Raw genomic sequence first — 17,871 nt, forward strand, 5'->3', positions numbered from 1 at the left:
CGCGGGGCATTAGACTTCAGCTGCTATTCCCAGGTGCAGCTAAGTTGTATGAATAGACATAAACATCACACTGATGGGAAGGAACAATGTTTGGCATTTGGAGCACAGATTTAGACTTTGTTTGAGTTTTGGATATTCACTTTTGCAGAGCTCCTAAAGTGCAAGTGAAGTGGAATCTCCTGACACATGACACTGTCTTGGAAATTACACCCCTCAAGGAATTTATCAAGGAACATAGCGAGCATTTTTTAACCCTTAAGTGTTACATTAATTTCTTTTCCATAAATGAATGTACAGTTGATTCCAGAAATAAGCCATATCGCTTTCTAATATGAAGATCCCAGTTTGTGGCAACAAATACACACACTTCAAATGCTAGCAAGTGAGTTATCCTGGGTACAACAGGTTTTGGAGTGCGTGTGTCTCTGTTAATGCAAGCTGGGCCTAACACATAGGACTTTGAAATGGTATGTTTTTAAAGGGGTGTTTGGGGGTTTAATTTATTTAATATATTTTAATATAAGTATTTTTAACGGTATGTTTGTTTTTTAGCATTAGGGAGCTTGAGCAAGCAGTCATGTGATCACTGGTCCAGTGTTACTGAAAGCAATTATTATGTATTGTAGTGTATAAAAGCTGATCTCACAGGATTGGACTGCTGCAGGAAGGAGGCAGGCCCGGATTCACTGACCATAACCCAGGGCGCCATAGGGACAGTATAGCCTCTTCAAACATGGCACATGGGGGCCAGTGGGGTGCCTGCCTCATAGATGCTGTGGTAATGATTGACTGCAACATCTAAGGGATTAACAACCCACGATTAGAGTTTTTCCAACCACAAGTGCTACATCGAGGTGTAAGCTGTCAGCTCCTGAGCGGGCACCATATTCATGACATAATAAGTTAGTATAACAATTTGCTGTAAATGAGCAGGACTGAGAGGTCAGAGGTCTTGCAGAGTCCATGTCTTGACAGATCAGAGTTGATTTGTTTCGCAAAATGAGGGGGACCTGCACAATATTAAGAAGGTACCGTAGGTTTACAGGATTGCAACCTTCATTGGAATAAGAATATGTAACCAGAAAATTGTTCATTTTAAACCAAGTTTTTAAGTTAATCATATTTGTTAAGATTTTTTGATCATCTTTAAAAAAAATAATTGGCCTTGTCAGTACTTATATCTAAAAATAATTTTGAAATCCTGCAATTCTCACTCTGGCTACTAAGTCTGGCTCCCAACTGTCCTGCATTCCGTGGGACAGTCCCGATTTTAGACTGCTGTCCCACGTTCCCGCACGGTTTACTGCATGTTCCGCTCTGTCCCTGAAGTGTTTTGCTTATAAACAAACTTTCCCCCTATCACCACTCGCCCATATAACAGTTAAAACGTTGTAACTGGGATAGTTTTTCTACTGTACTCAGAAGGACCTGTCTGACATCAGATGGTTACGTGACTAGGTAGACGTGTCTTTGTATCCGTGCAGTGCAGGAAGAAATTGAGAGATGTGTGGTCTAAGGTACTGGGGGGGGGGAATGTGAGATGCAGGGTGGACTGTGTGTGGGGGAAAGATGTGGGATGCAGGGTGAACTGTGTGTTGGCGAGAGATGTGGGATGCAGGATGAAGTGTGGAGTGTGAAGTCAATGGGAGCCTTTTTTGCAGGCGGATTTCGAGGCAGATTCCACGTCAAAATCCGCCTGCAAAAAACACTGTGTGAACATACTCTTAATGCTGAGGCATCAAGTTGCAAAAATGCAGCATTTTTTTGTTGCAGATTTTGCTGCAGTTTTTGAGCCAAAGTCAGAATGGAATGGAAGATATGAGGGAAGCACTTAGATGTTTTGCTTTTGACTTTGGCTCCAAAAACCGCAGAAAAATCTGCAACAAAAGATGTGTCATCTCTGCAATGTGGGGCTTTAGCCTTAATATGGGGCAGCCAAGACTTTCTATATCTTTACTCCAAACTTTCACTGTGTCCTGATGTTTGTTTCTGTACCCCCCCACCCTGCAGGGCGAGAGGCCAGGATTAAGCTGCATACAGTGTCTGCTGAGCCAGAGAAATGAAAATATTTGGATAGGTTGTGATGTGAAGCTGATGATATTTACATGTTATTATGCTGCAGTCCTCACATGAAAAGCCAGGCTCCACTCAGATGTACTCTGCTCTTCATCACCTCCTCAAGCTGTCACTGGCAGCATTCCATCTCCCTCCCTGTTTGTTTGCATTAATTAAGATGTTAAATTAATCATTGTGACTTTCTCTCTTAAAAGATGACTGTAGAGTTCAGTGTCAGGGTAGGAGCAGGCCGGAGCGGTGCAGGTGTGCAGCTGTTTGCACGTCTGCTGATAAGAGGTATTTATTTGAGTCGGCGTGAGGACAGACGGACATGGTTTCAATAAACCACACCTTTCCTGATAGCCGATGCCTTTATCTAGAGTTCTAGACTGGTGAAAGGTAGCAGCTCATATCCCACTTTTGTAAGGAAAAAAAATCAAAGAATGTTCATCTGATGTCATTTCCTTTTTTGACCATAAATTTGTCCTCATTTTCTTGATGTACTCCAAATATGGCAGTAGAAGAATACTTTAAAGGAAGTATTTGGAGGACATAGGATTTTCTATCCACCTGGTTATGTTACTCTAATTTAGTAGATGTTTAGTAGTGAGAGTCTACCACCTCCCCAAACATCCTCTTTATTTTTTAATTAAGGCGGTGGAAGTGAAAAAAATAAAAAAATAAAATCACCTATCCCTGGTGCTCCGGGGTCTCCCAGCACGGACGGTGCATTGTTGTCCTCTGGCGGAAGTCCCAACGGCATGTGACCGCTGAGTCCAATTGCCGGCTTCAGTGGAAGGGACACAGGAGGACACAGCCAAGCAGCAGGATTGGAACGTGCTGAAAGGACATCAGAGCACTGGGATAGGTGAGTATGTTTTTTGTTTGTTTGGTTTTTTACCTCCCCTAGCCTATTAAAAAAATAACCTGTTTAAGCCCACAATGGCGATAAAAGTTTGAAGGCCTCCCTATCTCAATATATTGTCAGTTTTTCTAAATGTGCCAGGGGAAATACGAATGTGCAGGTGGATTGAAGGAGATAGCAAATAGGTAAATTTCTTGTGTGCACATAGAGTTTGGTATCTCTATCCTGTCAGTGGTCAGTATGTGAGGGCAGGTTTTGTATCTCTTCTGTCTGCATGGAAATGTTCCTGTGTTAGTTGGAGGTGACAGTGAGCTGCTAACAACCATAACAACTAACTAACATGAAAATTTTGGTTTTCCTCCTAGAATTCTATCCCTAAGTGTTCCTTTGTACATAAATATGCATCCTTCAGAAATGGTTTTTAAATTTACTTGAGAAAGGAGCCGAGTTCCGAAACGTTGTAATGTGTCATCATTATTAGTTAGCCATTAAAAAGGTATCAACTACTGAAGACTATTAAGTTTTTTTTTTATATATATATTTCTTAAATTTAGACCAGGGGTGCCCAATACGTCGATCGCGATCTACCGGTCGATCGCAATGGACGTATGGGTCGATCGCGGGATGCAGCCAGGCATCCCCGCTGTCTGCTTCTTCACAGCGCAGGCTGAGAGTTATCTCTGGAGACTGGCAGGCTGGGACTGCGGCAGCCCCGCCTGCCAGTGTCCGTAGATGACTCTCAGCCTGCGCTGTGAACAAGCACTTGCAGGCCGCTCTTAGGAATGGAGGGGGCCAGGGTGCTGCTTCTTCACAGCGCTGGCAGCGGGGATGCCTGGGCGGCCACCTCTCACGATCCACCCGGCCACGCCCACATGCCCGGCCACGCCCAAACGCCCACCCACATGCCCGCCCAGGCCCCGCCCACAAGAAGTGGGTAGTCGATCTCAGGGCTTGGTCATTTAAAGAAGTAGCTCACATGCTGACAAAGTGTGAGCACCCCTGATTTAGACAGCTTAAACTAGGTTAGTTTTTCCACAGAGTCCACAATGGCTCACATTATATGATAAGTTTAGTGCATGTTTAGGCCCTTTTGTCTGCCTCCATGCCACCTTTTTGGTTGGTTTATATAAGGCTAATTTTTTCGAGTGAAATAATATTGCATTGTGGTAACTTTTTAAGTCTTGCATTCTTCCAGCTACTCCTACTCCCTTGTCCAGTGAGATGTAAAATATGTCTAAAACATTGCTAATAAGTCTAGCACAAGGTATGTACATAAGCTTGTGGCAAAATTGAGACAGAATTCCACCACATTTAACTTGATAAATCTGCCATTGTCCTTGTCAACTTAATCTTGATGTACATTGTCCACGTAACTTTCATGAATACTTACCAAGGCAGCTATCTGGAAGACTTGGTCATAGCTTGACTGGCCAAAGTACACTTTTATAATCCCTAAGGTACTAAGTGGCATCTGTATCTTGATAAATTAGGCTTATCTCCTCTCTGGGGCGCTGGGGATCAAAACCCACTGTCTCTCTTTGATCCATGTAGAAATGAGACTATTCTAAATAGAGACAGTGGTCCTCCTTATTAGCTACAGTGGGGCAAAAAAGTATTTAGTCAGTCACCAATAGTGATAGACCTCAACTATGAGAGACAAAATGAGAAAACAAATCCAGAAAATCACATTGTCTGATTTTGTAAGAATTTATTTGCAAATTATGGTGGAAAATAAGTATTTGGTCAGTAACAAAATTTCATCTCAATACTTTGTTATATATCCTTTGTTGGCAATGACAGAGGTCAAACATTTTCTGTAAGTCTTCACAAGGTTGGCACACACTGTTGTTGGTATGTTGGCCCATTCCTCCATGCAGATCTCCTCTAGAGCAGTGACGTTTTGGCGCTGTCGCTTGGCAACACGGACTTTCAACTCCCTCCAAAGGTTTTCTATAGGGTTGAGATCTGGAGACAGGCTAGGCCACTCCAGGACCTTGAAATGCTTCTTACAAAGCCACTCCTTCGTTGCCCTGGCGGTGTGCTTTGGATCATTGTCATGTTGAAAGACCCAGCCACGTTTCATCTTCAATGCCCTTGCTGATGGAAGGAGGTTTGCACTCAAAATCTCACGATACATGGCCCCATTCATTCTTTCATGTACCCGGATCAGTCGTCCTGGCCCCTTTGCAGAGAAACAGCCCCAAAGCATGATGTTTCCACCCCCATGCTTTACAGTAGGTATGGTGTTTGATGGATGCAACTCAGTATTCTTTTTCCTCCAAACACAAAAAGTTGTGTTTCTACCAAACAGTTCCAGTTTGGTTTCATCAGACCATAGGACATTCTCCCAATACTCTTCTGGATCATCCAAATGCTCTCTAGCAAACTTCAGACGGGCCTGGACATGTACTGGCTTAAGCAGTGGGACACGTCTGGCACTGCAGGATCTGAGTCCCTGGCGGCGTAGTGTGTTACTGATGGTAGGCTTTGTTACATTGGTCCCAGCTCTCTGCAGTTCATTCACTAGGTCCCCCCGCGTTGTTCTGGGATTTTTGCTCACCGTTCTTGTGATCATTTTGACCCCACGGAGTGAGATTTTGCGTGGAGCCCCAGATCGAGGGAGATTATCAGTGGTCTTGTATGTCTTCCATTTTCTAATTATTGCTCCCACAGTTGATTTCTTCAATCCAAGCTGGTTGCCTATTGCAGATTCAGTCTTCCCAGCCTGGTGCAGGGCTACAATTTTGTTTCTGGTGTCCTTTGACAGCTCTTTGGTCTTCACCATAGTGGAGTTTGGAGTCTGACTGTTTGAGGGTGTGCACAGGTGTCTTTTTATACTGATAACAAGTTTAAACAGGTGCCATTACTACAGGTAATGAGTGGAGGAAAGAGGAGACTCTTAAAGAAGAAGTTACAGGTCTGTGAGAGCCAGAAATCTTGATTGTTTGTAGGTGACCAAATACTTATTTTCCACCATAATTTGCAAAAACAATTCTTACAAAATCAGACAATGTGATTTTCTGGATTTGTTTTCTCATTTTGTCTCTCATAGTTGAGGTCTACCTATGATGTAAATTACAGACGCCTCTCATCTTTTTAAGTGGTGGAACTTGCACTATTGGTGACTGACTAAATACTTTTTTGCCCCACTGTACATAACCATCATATATTCTTATTTGTGTTGCCCATTTTCAGACAGATATTGAGAGACAAGTGTTATTGTTTGTTTAATGAAAGGTTATACGTTTTCACAATATACTTTCTGTTTCTATTATTATTATTATTCATAATAATGTAAACAATATTAAAGTATTAATAATAATTAATACTTTCTGTTTCAATTATTAATGCCACACATGCATTGTGTTGACTTCCTAAAAGTATAAGGCAGGTGACTATTAGTATTAGTTATAGACAGTTCATCTATAACTAATACTAATGACACATTCTTGGCAGGGATCAGATTCAGGAGGAAACTGTGATTTTCATAGCTTTTAATAGCATTTTCTGCCTTCCCTAAGTCAAAGCAAAAACAAAATGCTTTCTAAGGCTAATTCACCGTGCAATGAATATCTGCAAAAGCAATGTGTTTCTGCTGTGGTCTTTTACAGAGTGTTTTTTTTCTTCGGCGTTTTTCACAAAAAGTGAAGAGTTTTTCTCAGTGGACTTTCTGCCTCTATCATACCTATCCGAAAAATGCCATGTGCAGTGTGTGGCAGGGATTATCCAGAATCCCATCCACTTTTTAGGCAATGTAAAATGCAGCATTTTCTCTAGCCCCCATTATTCCAGAGTAATCAATGCTGTTGGTTTTGGTGCCTGACATGCTATTTAGACTGTATTGTCAGGAGGGCAGTGTCAGGCAGGCCAAGGTCACACTGGCTGATTGGAGCTCTGAATTACACCCCGCTGTATGACATCACTTTTCTGACATTACAAAGCCGAAACAACACATCAGGCTCCAAAACCACCTGCACTATTTGCTCAGGAATGGTGGTGTCTAGAGAAAATTCTAACTATGCTGGAATCAGTGGAGTAGTGGTGCAGTGCTAAGAAATTGGATAGGTGGAGTTGGTGAAAGGTTCACAATTCAGCGGGTTAGCTGCTGTAGATTTCTCCATAGGGTAGAAATAATCCTGTAAAACCTTATAGCAACTTATTTTCAAATAGAGAGCCAAACCATATTTAGATTTTTTAACATAAAGTCTATGCAGCTGCATGGCTTTGGCCTTTATGTGGGGTGAATAAAAAGGTTAGATTTGATTTGTATAACATAGGTGACTGGCAGTAGGCTGTGCGTCATTGCCCTGATAAAACTCACATGTACAGGGTATCACTCCTTATAATGAGCAAAATGGTCTTTTGTAAGACAGTTGTCGGAAATGGTGTGTTTTCCAGTAGATATTCAATATCCATATAGTAGAGGTATACAGACATGCAGCTAGATGACTCAGATGACTAACCACTGTCCCTGTATAAATGCACACTACAGTGATGTTCACCGATGTGACTGGAGCTTGTGCTACGTGTATGGAGATCACATCTGCTGAGCGATTCTCATGTCCTGAAGCAGAATTCTATCTAACAGCTGTATCATTTTCCTTGGCAACCTGTCTCCTGAAGGACTGCTTGATCTATATTTCAGGAGGCGCAGAGCATTCCTTTTCTTCTGCTTTTGGTGTGTTGTTTACACACCAGATCAGCGGACGCAATGTACATAAAACCACATGCGTGCAGGTCCAGCTGCTGCAGTACTGAAGCCTGACTCCCCAGCTCATGGTAGTACTCAGTAGCCCGGCAGGACTCCAACAAAGTTGCACGTATGTTTCCGAGCCGGCCTAATGAGCTGTGGAAGGAGAGCCCAAGATTTACTGTGTTTGTTTTATCGTGATAAATGTTGCCGTTTTGAGGCGAGCCTTAGTTGTGTCCTTCATGCTCTTAACCATAAAGTGGGATTTCAGCATTCTTCATTTATTGCAAACAAAAGCGTCCTTTTATGTTTGTTTTTTTGTTTTTTTACTTGTGTGTCTCAGATATCTAAATTCAAGATCCAGGCCAGTTAATAGTTTGGCTATTGTATGAAATCAAATGCAAAGTGAAGTTTTATCTTAGGAGTTTATTTTCACTGAATTATTATTGGCTATAGGTTATTTAAGTTCAGATACTGTACGTACAATGCAAGGAGCATATCTAGATGGAGAGGTAGTAATTGCTTCAGGGGGCCCAAAGGCCTTTGCAACATTAGAAGACACCAATATTATAGACAGCACATGATAAAAGCGAGGCCTGTTGCATATTTTGTATTTGAGCCCTGTAGCTTCACGTTATATGTTTGCTCTGTGTATTGACTGCCACTATTGACGCATGTATACACTGTGTTCTCAAATAGGGTTGTCAGCAATCTGGGTTATAACCAGCCATTCACCGGTGCGTCTGCAATCTATCAAACCAAAAATGAAATGCACTAGTCTGCACCATCACCAGAACAGATATCTGTGCTTTGGAAGTAAACAATGAAAAGGCTCATTCAATGACTGCAACCACACCGATATAGTGTATGTATCAGCAAATTGGAGAACTTTTCATGATACAATGAATAGGAGTCAATGGCTAAAACTGGAGTACCCCTTTACAAAGAATGACTGACCGACCTGCTGTTAACCTGCAGTGTGGATTTTACATTGGATTACCGCATATTCGCATTAAAATCTGCAGAAAGATTTTACATTCTGTAGGGTTATAAAAGCAATCGTCTGGTATATAAATAATCATTTTTATTTCTATAGTGGCATCATATTCCGCAGCACTTCACAAATCAAGTGAGACAGAATCAGACATTACTTTATAGCAAAATAATTGATATATCAAATAATATGTCCCAGTTATCTTGTTTTTAGAAAAGCCAAAGCTTTCCCGGCCTTTTATGTGGCTGCACAGTCATGGACAAAGGCAGTAATTTCTACATTTTCACCCATTTCTCTTATATGAAAGCCCAGCTAAAAGCATCAAGTTAATATGCTGGAAGAACAAGCATGTTGACAGACCACAGAGCGGCCGGCAGATGTCTACATCCTTTGCATTTAAATGCGATTCTATTGTATTCCTAATTTCCTAAGTATGTTTAATAAGCCGCTAATGCTACAGAGGGCATCGCCGTTCACTTCTACTAAATAAATGGAGTTTGGAGAACAAGGATGGGTAGAATTTTAACAGTGCACTACGAAAACTTGGCTAATTTAATTGAGCGTGAAGCCCTTCAGTTTTAATGTCAGCATGCTTTTAAGTAACCTGAAACCCACAAAGGTTGCACAGCAATGCTTCTTCAGTAAAGGAGGCTTCAAGAAAACCAGACACTCCAATGCTCCTCAAAGCGTGGTAATTGCTGTGAACTTGAATTTCCTTCCTGGAAAGGTTGGACAAAAGGTGAGGAGATGGATGGCGCTCTTGTTGAATGTGGGCGAGGTCGATTACTATCTCTGTGGCATCATCATTGTTGTCTCTAGATGACAAACACTTGTCTAACCCGTGTAGTAATCTTCACGTCTACCTTATTACTCACTTTTTAGTTTATAGACCCAGTGGATGGATGAATCTTACCCTCAGAATGTATTAGAGGGATTTTTGCTTCTTGTGCTACAAGTTATTAACGTGCACTTCACAGTGGGTTTAATCAATCCACCAAATCTAACACAATTCAAAGACTGGATGAGTCAACTAAAAATTAACTTTTATTGATAAATTATTGAAAGACCAACTATAGCTACCTAAAATCCAGTCTGTAAGTTACTAACGTGCTATAAATTGCTTTACACCAACAGAATATGGGACTAAAGTACAGACTGATGGCATTATATATCCCCCGTGATTTTGTTTCTCTGGTAAAAGGAAAATGTTTGTTTTGGTACCGTGTTAGCCAGTGGTTATAAAATATATATATATAAAAAAAAAACTTTGCAAGTCTTCAGTAGGTGATACCTTTTTTAATGGCTAACTCATAATGATGACAGAATATGACGTTTCGAAGCTTTCCTCTGAGCTTCTTCTTCAGATATAACTAAAAAACACTCTGTAGAGGCTGCATATTTATAACTGGACACAGGGCTAGAATTACAGGAGGGAGGGGGGAAGAGGCTTATTACTATATACTTATAACAACAAACAATCAATTGCCAGATCCCCCAGTTAAGATATTGTACATTTTGCACAACGTTTGTGTGAGTCTATGCTTAGTTCTGAAACCTTTAGCCTTAATTCTGGCCTTACAATGTCTTCATGTAGTGAATCAAGTTTGTTTATTTTTAGCTTTGTAGGCCTTTATAATATGAAACCGTATTATTGCTTCTATTAATGGTGTTTTATTCCTTGGTTGCTTAGAGTTTCTATGGGGTTAAAGTGAGGGCTGTTTCCAGGATATGCGAAGTCTGTAATAGTATTATCCTGAAACCACTTTTTATAAACAGCAGAAATATGACATGGAGCCGAATCCTGTCGAATATAAAGACTATATTATCTTAGAAAAGATCACATGCAGAAGGCTTCAGTTTGGTCTCCAGCATTTCATTTTTGTATGTTTTGGCATACACAGTCCTATTAATCACATAAATTATGCCCAAACCTTTTTCCACAGATCACAACACTAGCTTGGTGCTTCATGGCGTCTGTAATGCAATCTGAATCCAGATCTATTCTACTTCTTACATACTGGAAGTAAGCACTACTGAACATATAGATTCAGGTCTCCTCACTGCAGATGATTCTGTCTCATTCTTACTCTGTCCAGTTCAATGAGTTTTCAGTCAGTTGTTTTAGCCATAAAAATGGCATTGTTCATGATTTTTCCAACATTTAGACCAAATTGTTTGGCTAGACCAAATAAGTCCTTAGAGCACATTTACACGATCAAGTTTTATCCGTAAAGCAGATTTCAGTATGTGTCTGAGAGGCACAGACTCCTACCTGCATAGATATCTATTAGAGATGAGCGAACACTGTTCGGATCGGCCGTTCCAAACAGCACGCTCCCATAGAAATGAATGGAAGCACCACTTTGCCGGCGGCCGGTCGCCGTGCCAGGTGCTTCCATTCATTTCTATGGGAGCATGCTGTTCGGAACGGCCGATCCGAACAGTGTTCGCTCATCTCTATTATCTATCCTTCTAGGAGTCCCTCTCCTGACATAAGTTTCAAGGCTCTCGTGTGAATGCTCCCGTACCCTCAACTTCAAGCCACATTAAGACCGTTCACTTAGTATAGGCACATATACTTTTCTTCTGTTACCTAGAAAGTCATATCTTTTGTCACCATTTGCTGTTGTGCACCTTGTACTCCCTTTACTAGTCTGATTCTGTAGTCATTGAGTCTTCTTATACCTCAAAAGATCCAAAGTCCTTCCTTTGGTGCGGTAAGTGCGGCCTTGTTCACACATAATAGCCATTTTATGTCACTTTCCTGTCCTTTTAATTTCTCTTTTGTTTTGTTAGTAACATTAAAAAAAAAAAGATGAAACCAACCAGTTACTTTTCAGCCCAGGAAATCCGGTTCATATCAGCCTAAGGATGTTGTGCTTTCTTTTTCTGGCTATTTAACTATAATTTGGACAGAATTATCTGAACTCAGATAATTGAATGTTGCATTGACTTCTGTATGAAATTATATTTCCGATGATGTATAATGGTATGGTATTATTACATTAAAAACTGTTGTTCCAAGCCACCAAAATGTCAAAAATGTACTGTTTTCTAAAAGGTTTCCACAATTTTGGCCGCTGCTCGATGCTTTTTATACATTCATGCAAATCGGAACTGTAAATCTTTATTTTCAAAACCATGAGGATGTACAAATGGTTTAGCTCCAAAAGTGAAATTTAAAAATTTGTATATTTTTCCCAAAAAGAATTGCCTGAAGCCTCTCCATCTTCCTGAGTTTTCCAGTGCTGAGGTTGCACACACAAATTTCAGACCAACCAGAAAAAATATATTCTGTATCTGCTGGTTTGTCTGAATTGGCCGCTTAAATACAGATATTTAGTTGTAAAAAAAGGTTCTAGCCTATTTCTAAGTATAAACATGGTTACTGTTCTGATGCCAATGATGTAGAAGAAACCTAACAATAATGACACAGTGTAAAAGCACAAATGAGTCAACCATAGATTATAAAACTCTATAGTTATTTGTGAGAATGTAACATGAAACACAATGATCATACGGAATAAGCATGCAGAATTTTCAGTGATTTTGCCACAGATCTATCTATAGTCCTATAGTTCTGAGACATGTAGGATATAGTAAGGATCAGAAGCCTAACTAGGAATAGCAGAGCCCTGTGCCGAACTTTTGACATGCCCCCCCCCCCGCATTCCTGTACGCAGTATTATGCCCCATTGTTGCCCCAGTACACAGTATTATGCCCCATTGCAGCCCCTTCACACAGTATTATGCCCCATTTTGGCCCCTGCACACAGTATTATTCCCCATAGTGGCCCCAGTACATAGTATTAAGCCTCATAGTAGCCCATACACACAGTATTATGCCCCATAGTGGCCCCTGCACACAGTATTATGCCCCATAGTGGCCCCTGCACACAGTATTATGCCCTGTAGTAGCCCCTTTTCAGACCCCAGAGTACAATAATTGGTGACACAGGGGAGGAAACAAACATAAAAAACACTGTTACTTACCTCTCACTTGCTCCAGCACACTTGAGCCGGGGCTCCAGTATAATGATAAGGTTTGGGGGGTTCGCGGACCTGCGGCCTCACTTACCAATCCTGGCTCCTGCTCACAGCCGCCTATGCAGAAGGGTAAGCGCAGGCGGCCGTGAGCAGGTGCCAGAAGCGGTAAGTAAATATGGCCTGTTACTCCAGTAACTCTAGCAGGTAACGGACTATTAAAAAACATAAAAATTTGCAGCGGTAGCGTCTGCTGCCGGGCCCCCTAATGTTCCAGGACCTGTGGCAGCTGCTACCGCTACTACCCCAGTAGTTACGCCCCTGGTAAGGATTTCAGAATCCAAATGCTTTCTTTTCTGCCATGTGTGATTGAGTTTTTGCAAAACATCACTAGAATTGTACTGTAGCTTGTCCCTGTGGTATAAGGCTGTGTTCACACCTGTCTGATTTGCCTTAGGCACATCCACCATGGGCTTTCCAAAAAATCAGTTTCAGAAATTAGATCCTGACACTTTTGCTGCTCTTGTGCCAACAGATCAGCCCTGTTGAATTTCACTCTTGCTAATGTCTGGCTTTTCTTACAGAGTTCATGGCAATAATAACAATTCTGTGACTTGTAAAATCCTCAACAGCTTCACTATTCTGCATGTTTGTTTTATAGCATGTAGATGAGTTATAAAATGCATCCCCAATATACTTGCATTAAAGGGTTACTTATTCCAGCCACTCACCTCTCGGACCCATACCTATCTCAAGAATGGTGTCCTTGACTCTTTATCAATGGCCACAAAAAATGCAGAATTTAGTGCACATGGATGGTGCGCTGTGTCTATGGTAGTTGTGAATTAGAGTAGGCTGCCTATTACATAGAAATTAGTGGAGAGCTACTCATGTGTACAACCTCTCCATTCTGACAAACACAAAACGGGGATCAGGGACCCCCACAGTAAATTGTATAGGTGGTGGGATCTGCAGTTATCACAAACTCTGGCTATGCAATAAATGTGTGAGATGGAAATACTCATTTAGGCTGAGGCTCCACGTTGTGAAAACTTTTCATCAAAAAATTCTAAATTTTGCAGTACCTGCAAAGGATGGGATTCTGACTAATGCCATCCACACATTGCAGAAGAAAATCTGCAGCGGGAAAGCTACGACTTATAAACACGAACATTTTTGAAAATGGCAGCATGTCAGTCATACCTATGGAAACACTGGCATTTTCCATATAATAGGGGTAGAAAGTCTGTGGAGGAAAACTGCATTTCTGCTGCAATCTTTTCCGCAGCATTTTTTTTCCTGCTGCGATCACCATGTGGGCCCTTAGCCTTGGGGGTATGGTAAAAAATGAATATGAATTTGAGGTGGACGCCAGTCTGATTCCTCTGTATTTTCCAGCCCTCCAGTTCAGCTTTTCCTTGTTATTAGGCAGCCCAAGCAGCAGGGTGTCTCACGCCGTGGATTATGTGGCTTAGTAAACTGTGGTATCCGTGGCAAGATCGTGCAGGGCTCAGATTTTTTCAGTGTCCTGCTTTGATCTCCGTTATTACAGTCCAACTGATCTACTGTACACCTTTTGTAAGCTCTACCATCACGGTGTGTGGTCTGTCCTGCATCACACTGCTTTAGATGAGAAATAGGGTATAGCAGCGTATATTGATCAGTCTCTGCTGCGCATCTCCTGGAAGCAGAGGTGTTTCTAAGTAAATGTTGTGTAACAGGGTTCTTGTAGTGACTGAGAAGATGTATCACATATAATTATTCATGGATTTCCACAATTCTGAGGACTATCATTGTACGGTCAGTTCTAAGCAAGACTTTATATTGTGATTGGTTGGCTTTAGTACTTAGGCTACATGTACGGATCCATGAGAAAACATCAACAATGGCACTTGTATGGTGTTTGTGTGCTATCTGTTCCCCTACAGACTTATACATATCAATGAATGAACCTGGGCTGCAAATCAGATCGGACTAGGACCGGTCCTAGGCTCCCAGTCCCCCACATGGTCCTGCGATAATACGCTGTCATGTGTATGGACGCAAAGAAAAGTCACACTGCTATCTGTTAAAACATGGATAGCACACTGACAAAGGACACAGTCATATGCATGTAGTCTTACTCCTATGGTATATGATTAGTCCTTCATAGACATTTATACCTGTATTGCATTTGGTGATACGTCCCTACAGCAATCCTTGACCATCAAACGGGAAATTGTCCTCTTGTAACTTGGATGGAAAACAACCTGAATATTTGTAGAGGAGAGGAATGAACCAGTCATCTCAGCCTTCATGGAACTCTAAGTCCAAGGTTTATCTCCCTGTAATTTATACAGCATTTTCATGCCTGTGACATTCTTGTGGGGATACAGAAAGCCCCATGCTGCTAATGGACTGAAAGTAAATGAAATTAAATAAGCGCAGCAAAGCTCATCAGCAGTGTCTCCCCCCTGGGTAATTCAATTCCTGAGTGCGCTGTGATGGGCGCGTGCGGCACACTCTCTGAAATCCTGCTGCGGGCGGGAGACTTAACATCTAAATAAAACTTTTTACTGCAGCATTTGTTATTCTCATGCCAGCAGGGTCCTGGATGCTGGTTTGGGGACAGTAATGTAATATTCATATTTCCTCCCATGTTGTGCGTGCCATATACCAGCATACTAAATATTCCATAAATATGCACTGCAGTTTAAATAAGCTGCCGTGAATTTTAATTTCCATGCAAATTTTTTTTCTTTGTTATTAACTGCTTGGCTGCCCATGTGTATCGCTTGTCTGTCCAGAGAGGTGCAGCAGTCATAAATCTAGTGACCATCTCCGCTCTGCGATGGGTCTCCACCTGACTCTTCACAGATCATTCCTAGAATAGCATTGCAGGTATTTAACCACACAGATCTCTCTGCTGCTGGATTGTAGAGTCCATTATCTACAGCAGACATTTATTGGGAATGACTTAATTTATAGCCGAGTGTTTAATAAGTACATTAGTTAAAAGATCCCAGAACCTGAAATGGAAATGAATTGTTATAATGTGATGTCAACATTTTCTCCTATGGATTCACAGACCACTCATAGCGCTTCCATTCTGGTAAATAACAACCTGGGAAATGCTCTCAGGGTGTCTGGTTTATGAATATACAGTACTTAAAGTGAACCAACCACATTAAAAATGCTATCTAAATATCATAGTGCTGGAGGAGCTGAGCAGATTGATGTATCATTTTGTATGATAAGAATCGGTATAACCTGTCATTTTTGCAAATCCCCGCTCTTCTCTAGTTTTAAAAGGGTTGTCCGGGAAATTCAGATTAACTGACCTAATCCGGCAGATTCTTGATGGACCCAGGAGTTGCGGTCTGCTTACGACCCCAGGATCACATGATCATAACCAGTTGGTCACTCCACTCGCTTCCCTCCTCCCCTGATCACACACTAGGAATTACCTGCAATATGAGGAGAGGGGCGGAATGACCCAGGGCTCAGAACCATGCCAATACCCCCGGGTCCATTATTAAGAATCTATCAGATCAGGTCAGTTAATATAAACTTATCATATAATACCTTTAATAGTCCAGTGGGCGGACGTATTGGTGATTGACAAAAGATGTAGCTGCCAATCACTAATAGAACCGCCCACTGGACTATTAAGCTTAGAAAGAGCAGGGATTGCTACATGAATCTTTTCCTATAAAGCTATATATTGACCTGCTCAGCTCCTTGAGTTTTGTACCACGCTTCCTGTACATTTAGGCTGCATTTTTACTGTGATAAGTTACCTTTATGGTTATCAGTGTGCAATGTGTCATTCAGTGTTACGGGTTTTATTTTTCTATGCAATTTGCTTCTCCAATATTGTGTAATGTGTATTGTGCATGGTAAGGTTTGTCCAGTTACAATTGCAATAGCAATGTGTAAAACGTGACCTGTACTAAATACATATGCTAAATTTGGGTGGTTTTCACACATCATATCTTGTTTCAGGCAGTTGCATAACATGAAACTGTCGAGCTCCAATGCAAAATTTGTAGCTAAGTCTCTTATTGCAATGAGACACTTTATGGGACTCCTAAAGCTCCTGGTATAAGTGAGGATGCACCCTCAGTACCCTACCAATTTATACCCACCTCTTTTTATGTGGTCTAAATTATTCTTTTTTCCATAAAACACAATGGTTGTTTATTTCCACACAAATGCCTGGAATAAAAAGGCATGGCAATTTATCTGTAAAAACAGAATGTTACCCTAAAATGTTAGTAAAAACACTTAAAAGTCTTGGCTTTTTACAAGCCAAAACAGCCACAACTCGAGAATATGTAAGGGCAGTCTTTTTATTATACAAGAATAGAAACTTTCTCCTCCATTGAAATGAGTGGAAACCTTAAAGGGGTTGTCCAGGATGTGAAGCCACCTCTTGGGAATACTTTACCTGTCCTTGGTGCATTCAGTCCCTTTTCCATCACATTCCAGGACTTGTAGTGCTAGAAGCAATGAGGCTCACATGACTGTGAGGCATATCATCAGTCCCTCTCCAGTGGCCATTGATAGGTCTCAGCGGTCACGTGAGCCTCATGGCTTTTGACACTGCAAGCACTGGCTTATAAATGAGAGGGGAATGGGAGCAGGCAACAGAGCATCGGGGACAGGTGAAAATACCTTTTATGTTCTTTGACATCCACCCTGGCTGCCCCAGTGGTTGCTTCAAATCCTGAACAAACCCTTTTTAGGCTTAGTTCACACTTGAATACTGTGTGGTGTAATTTTATCCGGAAAAAAAAACGCCTCCTAATTAGGAAGCGGCTTTTGGACCTTGAGGCGTTTTTTTGGAGTGGTTTTTTTGGTAAAAACCGCTTCAGAAAACACTAGGCAGTTTTTCCCTCCCAGACCGTGAATGGACCTTAAAAAAATGCGTCACCGTTTTTGCCAAAAACTGCAACGCAGTTTCTGCCTCCCATTCACTTCTATTGACTTCCTGAGGCAGAATCCTCTTCAAGAAAGATCATGTCGCTTCTTTTTTCCACTAGCGGCAAAAACAAACGCTAGCGATCTCCATAGACCACCATTGTGAGGGGGCAGATTATGACGTGGATTCCGTGCCATAATCCGCCCCCTCTGTGCCTGTGTGAACGGGCCCTTATACACGTGCAAGGGAGTTACAGCGAAGATGTATCCAACAGTCTAAGTAGAGTATTAGGTTGGCAAGGGTGGAGGTATTAGGGAGTAAATGAAGAACAGTCTTATTTGCAAATGGGTGATCAGAAGAACATCCATAACTTCAGTATA

General features: G+C 41.5%; 1 protein-coding gene across 1 annotated transcript in view; it reads left to right on the forward strand.

Annotated features, from left to right (window-relative positions):
- Window positions 1-17,871, forward strand: part of SKAP1 (src kinase associated phosphoprotein 1) — a 303,171-nt gene that overhangs the window by 213,898 nt on the left and 71,402 nt on the right. The window lies entirely within an intron of this gene.

Source organism: Leptodactylus fuscus, chromosome 6 (assembly GCF_031893055.1).
Source record: "Leptodactylus fuscus isolate aLepFus1 chromosome 6, aLepFus1.hap2, whole genome shotgun sequence".
In the NCBI taxonomy this organism is placed as follows: Eukaryota; Metazoa; Chordata; class Amphibia; order Anura; family Leptodactylidae; genus Leptodactylus; species Leptodactylus fuscus.